This window comes from Zonotrichia albicollis, chromosome 7 (assembly GCF_047830755.1).
Source record: "Zonotrichia albicollis isolate bZonAlb1 chromosome 7, bZonAlb1.hap1, whole genome shotgun sequence".
Classification (NCBI taxonomy): Eukaryota; Metazoa; Chordata; class Aves; order Passeriformes; family Passerellidae; genus Zonotrichia; species Zonotrichia albicollis.
In genome coordinates this window covers 1,852,524-1,859,516 of record NC_133825.1, presented here as the reverse complement: position 1 = coordinate 1,859,516, position 6,993 = coordinate 1,852,524, and the positions used below count along the sequence as shown (strand labels likewise).

Here is a 6,993-nt window from a genome sequence, read left to right as displayed (position 1 = left end):
GCGCTTGCTGTGCGCCACAGAGCACAAAGCAGGCTGGCCTGGTGGGCCTGAATATTTCTACCAAACATTCTGCATCTCACACATTTGCTCTGGCTCAGTGCAGAACTGCAGGATTGCAGGCGCTTCCTCCCAGAGCTGCGTGAGGCGTTGGCACCTGCAGATGGGCCCTGCCAAGCTGTCCCTGCCTCACGCTGGCCTCGCTTCCCCTGGCACAAGTGCCGGGCCTGAAGGAGCTGCCCTGTGCTCCAGCCTGCCGAGCAGCCCGGCTCCCTGCCCCGGTGCCCAGAGTGCTGCACACACTGCTGGCCTTTGCCAGGAGCTGCAGGGCAGCCGGCAGAAGAGGAGGAATCCTCAGCCAGCCCAGCGGCCCGCGGCTGCCCTTGGCCTTTCCCTGCTCCTGGGCACACTCCAGACGGCCAATGCCTCCAGGCTGGGCTGTGCCCAGCACGGCTGCGCTTCCCCTCGGCAGCAGCCAGCTGCCACCTGGGCTCTGAGAGCGGAGGATTCGCCTGCTCCCAGCAAGAGGCACCCAGGGCCCGGCTGCTGCCTCTTGCAGCTGCAGGGGCCTCCTTCCAGCCCTCCTCTGCCGGGGCTCAGGCTGCTCCGGCCTCTGCCGGGGCTCTGCTGGGGCTCCAGCCCGGGCAAGGCCAGGCCTGCTCTCACCTCACAGGCACTGACAGCTCTGCACCACAGGAGACCTTCCCGAGCACCCTCTCGCATCTTTCTGCTTTCTCACTTGAGCAAGGCTCTCCTCCAGCCAAAGAGATTATTGCATTTAGGGAGCCCCAATGCTCTCCAGTCACAGCTGAAGGCCTGCATCTGCATAAGATGTTTGGGCTGCCCCATTCTTCCTGTGCTTTTGCCTTTAAATGCCATTGCCCTTTCTGCCTCAAATAGAAGTACCAAAGATTGCCAAAAACAGACCAGTGGGCCATATTCCAAAGGCAGTCTGGTCTGGAGAGGATGAATGAAGAAGATACTTCCCCACTTTCACACCATGCCAAAGACACCATTTCACTTTCCACCTTTAAGAAACAACAGACAATTCAGAAGGAATTCTCGAGTTTATTTGCAGAGTGAAAAGGAAGGGAATCTTCAAGGTGAGTTGTGGTTTCAGAAACTTTATTGATTTTCAATCCTACTCTGCAGTCCTATTAGACAATCCTACTCTAACCCTAACCCTTACCTTAATCCTTATCCTTATCCTTATCCTTATCCTTATCCTTATCCTTATCCTTATCCTTATCGAATCCTAATCCTAGTCCTAATTTGCAATCCTACTCTAAACCTGTTAAGGAATAAATGTTCCTGATGTGATTGTCACATTCTTGTCTCCTTCCTCTTCTTCACTGAAACAATCAGTGGTACCAGGCTGGATGCAGGCTCAGCAAATCTTACAAATGGATGCTGCCAAAAGGGAAAAAAAACAGATCAACAAAAAACAATGAACCATGACCTTCCAAGCTCAGTGCTTCACAGGATTCCTCCTGCTCCTAGAAGGAAGCAGGAAGAGGAACAATGGGACCGTCTACACCTCCATCTTTATGTGCAGACTTTGCCATCACAGGCAAACCTGGCCCAGAATCCCACTCATCCATTTATACAGGTGTCTTCATCTTGCTGAGATTTTAGCACTGCCAGTGCTTTAGAATTGGTGCTTTCTGTCCTTGGACTTCGTCTTTTCAGGAAACTCCAAAGCCTCTCATTGGTCTCTCTCTTTGTACGACAGGCACTTTGCTGATTGCCACAGACACAGAAAGCAGTGTCTATCTTTCTATGCCCTGCCCCTTGTGTGCTGGATGGCACCTTCCTTCCCAGCAGGGCCAGCCCAGTGGCACTGGGCCCTGCAGTTCCCTCTCTGCCACACAGCCTGGCAGTAACCCTGGCACAGAAACCTCTAAGGGTGGGCTGGGGGGCACAAACCAGGGCCTCTCAGAGGCTCACAGTGAGCCCCCCACAGCCCCTCCTGCCCACAGCCAAATCTCGGACCCCTAGGCTGGGACTGGCTTCCTTGGTTTCCTCCACCACCATTTCATGTCTCTCTACCCTGCATTGCTCTACTTCAATTCTTTTGCCATTACATAAAACTGAACACCCCACCAAATTACAAAAGAAGGTGACAGAAACAGCCAGAGGACCTCTCTGACTCAGGAAATGCAGAGAGAGTGGGGTTACTCAGTTTTGTCAAGAACAGGCCCCGGGGAGACTTTATTGCCACTTTCCAAAACTTCAGAGTGGCTTTGAGGAAAGTGGAGGACATCTTTTTTAACAGGACCAGTTACAATAGGATGTGGGTGAATATATTTTAACACAAATAGGATCTAATCAGAACTTGTTTACTCGGAGCATGGTGTGACCCTGGCACAGGTTGCCCCAAGAGCTTGTAGGTGCCCAATCCTTGCAACCATTCCGGCTCCGGTGGCAAAGGGCTCTGAGAAACTCGATGTCTTTAAAGATGTCCCTGCTCATTGCAGGACACTTGCACCACAGGACCTTTACAGGACCTTGCCAGCCCAGCCCAGTCTGGGATTCCTCACCGTTTTCATTTGAAGAGCAGCAAGAGTGGAGGTGAGGAGGAAGGGGGCTCATCTGCTGCCTTGGCCTTGAGTGGAGGAGGAGCCCATCCCTCAGAGCCTGTTTCATCTGCAGCCCCTTCACATTTTACCTGCAGGAGCTCCTTGGCAGACCAGCGCCGCGCCTCATCTCTCTGCAGGCAGCAGCTCAGGAAGTCACGCAGGCAGGATGAAAATAAGTTGGGCTGCTGCAGCTTTTGTCTTCCTCCTGTGGCTATCAGGAGTTGAGGCTGGGGAAAAAGGAGACACGAGGCTCCACCTGCTTCTTTCCCACCTGTAACCGCTCTCCCAGATCCCATTGATTAAGCTCCATGCTGCAGTGGCAGTTTCTGCCCTGGCAAAGACCCAGAGATGACTTTCCTTTACCAACCAAAAACTTAAACCCCGATGCAGCCAAAGCTTTTCCACCATCCTGCAGATCTTGCCTTGGCAGCTGATTTCATATACTGACCTAGTTAGTGGGAACTACATCAGCATAAGCACATTTCCTTCCCTGAGGATTCACACCAGCTTGAGAGGCTTTTTGGAAGAAGGACTTTGCTATACTAACTCTACTGTATCCAAGGGTTAGTACATGAAAAGTATCTCTGCAGTGCTTCTTGTCCCTTAAGCACTGCTGCCATAAAACAAAACGAATCAAGCTTTTTGCTTTGTTCTTGAAAAGAATGGGAATTGGAGGGAAAGAAAGGAAATCCACCAGGTATTCCTCAGGTAAGGAAACAAATCTTTGGAATCTCATCTTCAACACAGACACATTAAGATCCATGCACAAAGGTACTGCGATGAAAACACCTGCTTGGGTACACAGGAGCCACCTGCAGCTCTGTTTCTCAGCAGTCTGAAAATTTCTGCTTTCCCTACATGGAAAAGAAAAACCTTTCGTGGTCAAATCAGAAGGAGAGGTTCCATCCCTACGGTCACCCTCTACTCATTTGGCTACTCAAGTCAGTGCATGAATGGTAGGCCCATCCCAGGAAGTGCCAGGAAACAAATGGCAGGTTTTGGCAGGCTCTCCACATCACCAGGCTCTGGCTTGGTGACAGCCAGAATGTGGCTTGGGCTAGGAGAGAAACATGGTCACTGAGTGTTTCAGCAGCACTGCACAAGAAGCAGAAGAGACTCTGTGGCCTTTACACCCTCATGCCCAGGTTTCAGGCACGTTTCCCAGTGAGAAGAAACTGCACAGGGGGTTAAGTTCCTCTCTAAAAACCAGTGCCTTAGCAACTTTCTTGTGTTTGGGCTTCCTTTCTTCATTTCTGGAAATGTAACACCAGTTCTGAGAGGCTTGCCTTGTGGTTTTAGGGGCATCTTCACAGACAGAGAAGTGGGAACAACTTGAAACCCAAAGCAAATGTTGCCTGAGAAGAGCTGGGGAGTGTTTGCCTGTGGTGAGGCTTGAGCTGCCTGGCAATCCCCTTCCATGATGTGCAGAAACATCCAGCTGCTCCCCAGAACTCAGTCCCTCTGGGCACGCAGGCCCGTGGAAACACCTGACGATTCCAGCCTTTCTCCTGCTCAAGAGCATCTAACCTAAGCTGAGCTCCAGTTTCTTCAGCAAGGCCAAGGATGCTCACTTCCATGCAGCTGACAGCGTCCATGGAGCTCAGCAGATCTTTCTGATACTCCTCAGGCCAAGGAGTTACAGTGTAGATGGGCACGACATCGGCTGATCATTATCCAGTGTGGTTCATGTGGAACCAAGCCCTAACACGCTGACAAGTCAGAGGGAGAGAGAGCTCATTCTGCTTTTGCAAGATTGTATTTAGAAACCATATAAGACACTGACTGGGAACTATTCAAACCTCAGCTTGCAGAATCCATCTCAAATAGACAAAAATAACAATGGCAAGAGGCCTTGGAGTCTCCATAAAAATGCCCACCACTGTCATGATAACTCTGTGCTTGTGGCACTGAAATAGATGGTGACCAAAGAGACTTTGCTATTATCTTCTTTAACCCGAAGGAGAATTTCAAATCCAGAAATGGCAATGCACTCCCCTTGTGTACAAATAATTTATGCAGTTTTCTGTCCTTTTCCCACATCACCAGAGGTGACAAAGAGGGTTTTATCCTGACTCTCAGCTGAGCTCAGCCACTGGCCATGGTGGGGAGCTGGAGCCCTCCCTGTCATTAGAACTGTGCAGGCCAGGGATGGCCCTGCTCCTGTGGTAAAGAAACACAGCACCGGTGTCAACTGCCCATGTTGGATCCCAGCCCAGGCACCTGCCTGCAAGCTCATCAACTTGTTAAAGTACCAAGAAACAGCCAAGGGTTTGGCAAACAATTCTAACTGCAGTCGGAGAAAAACACATCCTAAACTTATCCAGGCCACCCACATCCATGACTGAACAATGTACAGATGACTTGAAAGCCTGAGAGTTTCGAAGATCCACGGGATTTGGAAAAGCTGCTACAGAATGGAAGGGAAGAGCTGTGTTTAAAAAATGAAAAAGCAAGCAGAACTACTTGAGCATTGCTTAGGTAGTAGGGTTTTTTTTCTCTTTTTCTTTTTTGCTTACTTTTATTTTTCCTTTTTTTCTTATGTTTTCTATAAAATGGAAACTGGGAAGGTCTAACCTCCATTGCTCAGGATGTTTATCACATGTCTACCCTCTCCACTGAAAAATTCTTGTCTCTCAGAAACAGAGTTCCAACATTGTTCAAAAAACAAGTGGGAAATGTCAGGCGTGGCTGGAGGCCAAACTGGCAGGTTCCTGAACTGGTTAGGTTTCTGAACTGCCCCTTCCCTTTCTGATACAACCAAAGCTACAGCAGATGCTGATGTGTGGCAGGGGCATTTTTAGAATGACACCTTGGTGGAAGTGGTGCCAGCAGATGGCAATGGGATTTTGTCCAATGGCACACAGAGCATGGGACAGGTGAGAAAGACAGTGGGATCAGTGAGTATTTGCACCTTACCAAGACAGGAGTTGCATTCCAGGAAGGAACTTCTCGTTCCACCATTTCGATGCCCACGATTCCCAAAGACCATATGTCCACTTTGGGGCCACATGGTTGACCTGTCACCACTTCAGGCGCCAGCCACCCAGCAGCGCCGCCCACGGAGCTCCGTCTGCCCTGCTCAGGGCTGAGCTGAGCAAAGAGGCCAAAGTCAGCTGTGGAGAAAACAACAAACCGTGAAAGCCAGCTCCAATTAGGAAACCAAGCAAAAAATTCCCCACTCTCAGATTAAGAATGTGCTGTTGAATCTCCTGGAGAACTGTCCACGCTCAATTTCCTTGGGGCTTTAGCCAATGGAGTATGGAATTGGCCACTTCCAAAAAAACCCAGATTCTTAACGCTGCTCACAGCAGTGGACTTCATTCCCCTGAAGCTTTAGATTGCAGCTCCCTCTGTCTGGAAGGGACACACACAGAGCAAGGCCACTCTTGACTGCTTGTGGTTCCTTCTACCTCTGTGCACGTTGCAACTGTGCCCTCAGCTTGCAGCAGGGGTCCCTGCACTGCCACCAGCACCATTTTTGGGGAGCTGGCAGTCACTCCAAGCAGCCCCACACCCACAGCCTGGAACGCTGCACCTGACCAAGAATATACTGACCCAGCTTGACAGAACCGTCAGTTCTGAGAAGGATGTTTCTGCTCTTCAAATTGTGGTGGATGACGTGGTTTGAATGAAGAAATTGCAGTCCTTGCAGGCACTGAGAGAGAAAACAGAAACAGGAGGTCAAAAATGAGTGATGTGATTTCATCCCACAAGAAAGAAAACAAAGAACCTAAAAGATTCCCTCTCCAGGGGAATGGGGAGTAATGGCAGAACAGTAATGGCCACTGAGAGGAAGAGCTTGCTGCTCCAACAACTGCAGAGCAGGACCTTTCTGAGGAAAGGCACGTCAGCTTTTGAAAGAGCAACAGCACCTGTTGTTGTAGGCTGTCCCCTGCCAACCAGCCAGGATGACTCCTGCTGCAGTGGACGTGCTTTTTCCATGCAGAGGACAAAGGAGGGGTTTGGAAAGGAAAAGTCCCTCCCTTTGGTGTGAAGCGGATCACTTTTGGGTGGGAGGTTGCATGACAAAGATTTTCTTGCTGGCCTCAGCACAGGCTTGGATGTATCACACCAGTCACCTTCCTGAAGCAAAGAGCATTTTGGCTGTATACTATCCTTTCCAGCTGAGGACTGGGAGAAATGAGTCTTTTTTCTTTGCTGATCATTTCAAATCCTGCCACCAGCACCTTTGCTTTTACAGGCAAGGAATGCAGTGAAGACAAACTCCAGGCAAACATTTAGAAAGGCAAGGTGGAGAACAGCAAATACAAATACAAGAGACAGAGCGAGAATACAACAGCAGGAGATAAGAGTACTGGCACTGAGCACAGGGAGTGCAGGGGCACTGGCAGGCCTTTCACTTGAGATGCTTTTACTTGCCCATAGAGTAGCAGCAACAAAGAAACAAAGCTGGGCA

The 6,993-nt window shown here is 50.0% G+C and overlaps 1 long non-coding RNA gene across 1 annotated transcript; it reads right to left on the bottom strand.

The window, feature by feature from the left end:
- Nucleotides 1-1,051: 1,051 nt before the first annotated feature.
- On the bottom strand, nucleotides 1,052-5,624 carry LOC141729491 (uncharacterized). The gene is made up of 3 exons (XR_012580992.1): nucleotides 5,493-5,624; nucleotides 2,666-2,803; nucleotides 1,052-1,407 (listed from the first exon to the last, which is right to left on the bottom strand). It is a non-coding gene; the product is annotated as an uncharacterized LOC141729491 (long non-coding RNA).
- Between the last annotated feature and the right edge of the window lie 1,369 nt (nucleotides 5,625-6,993).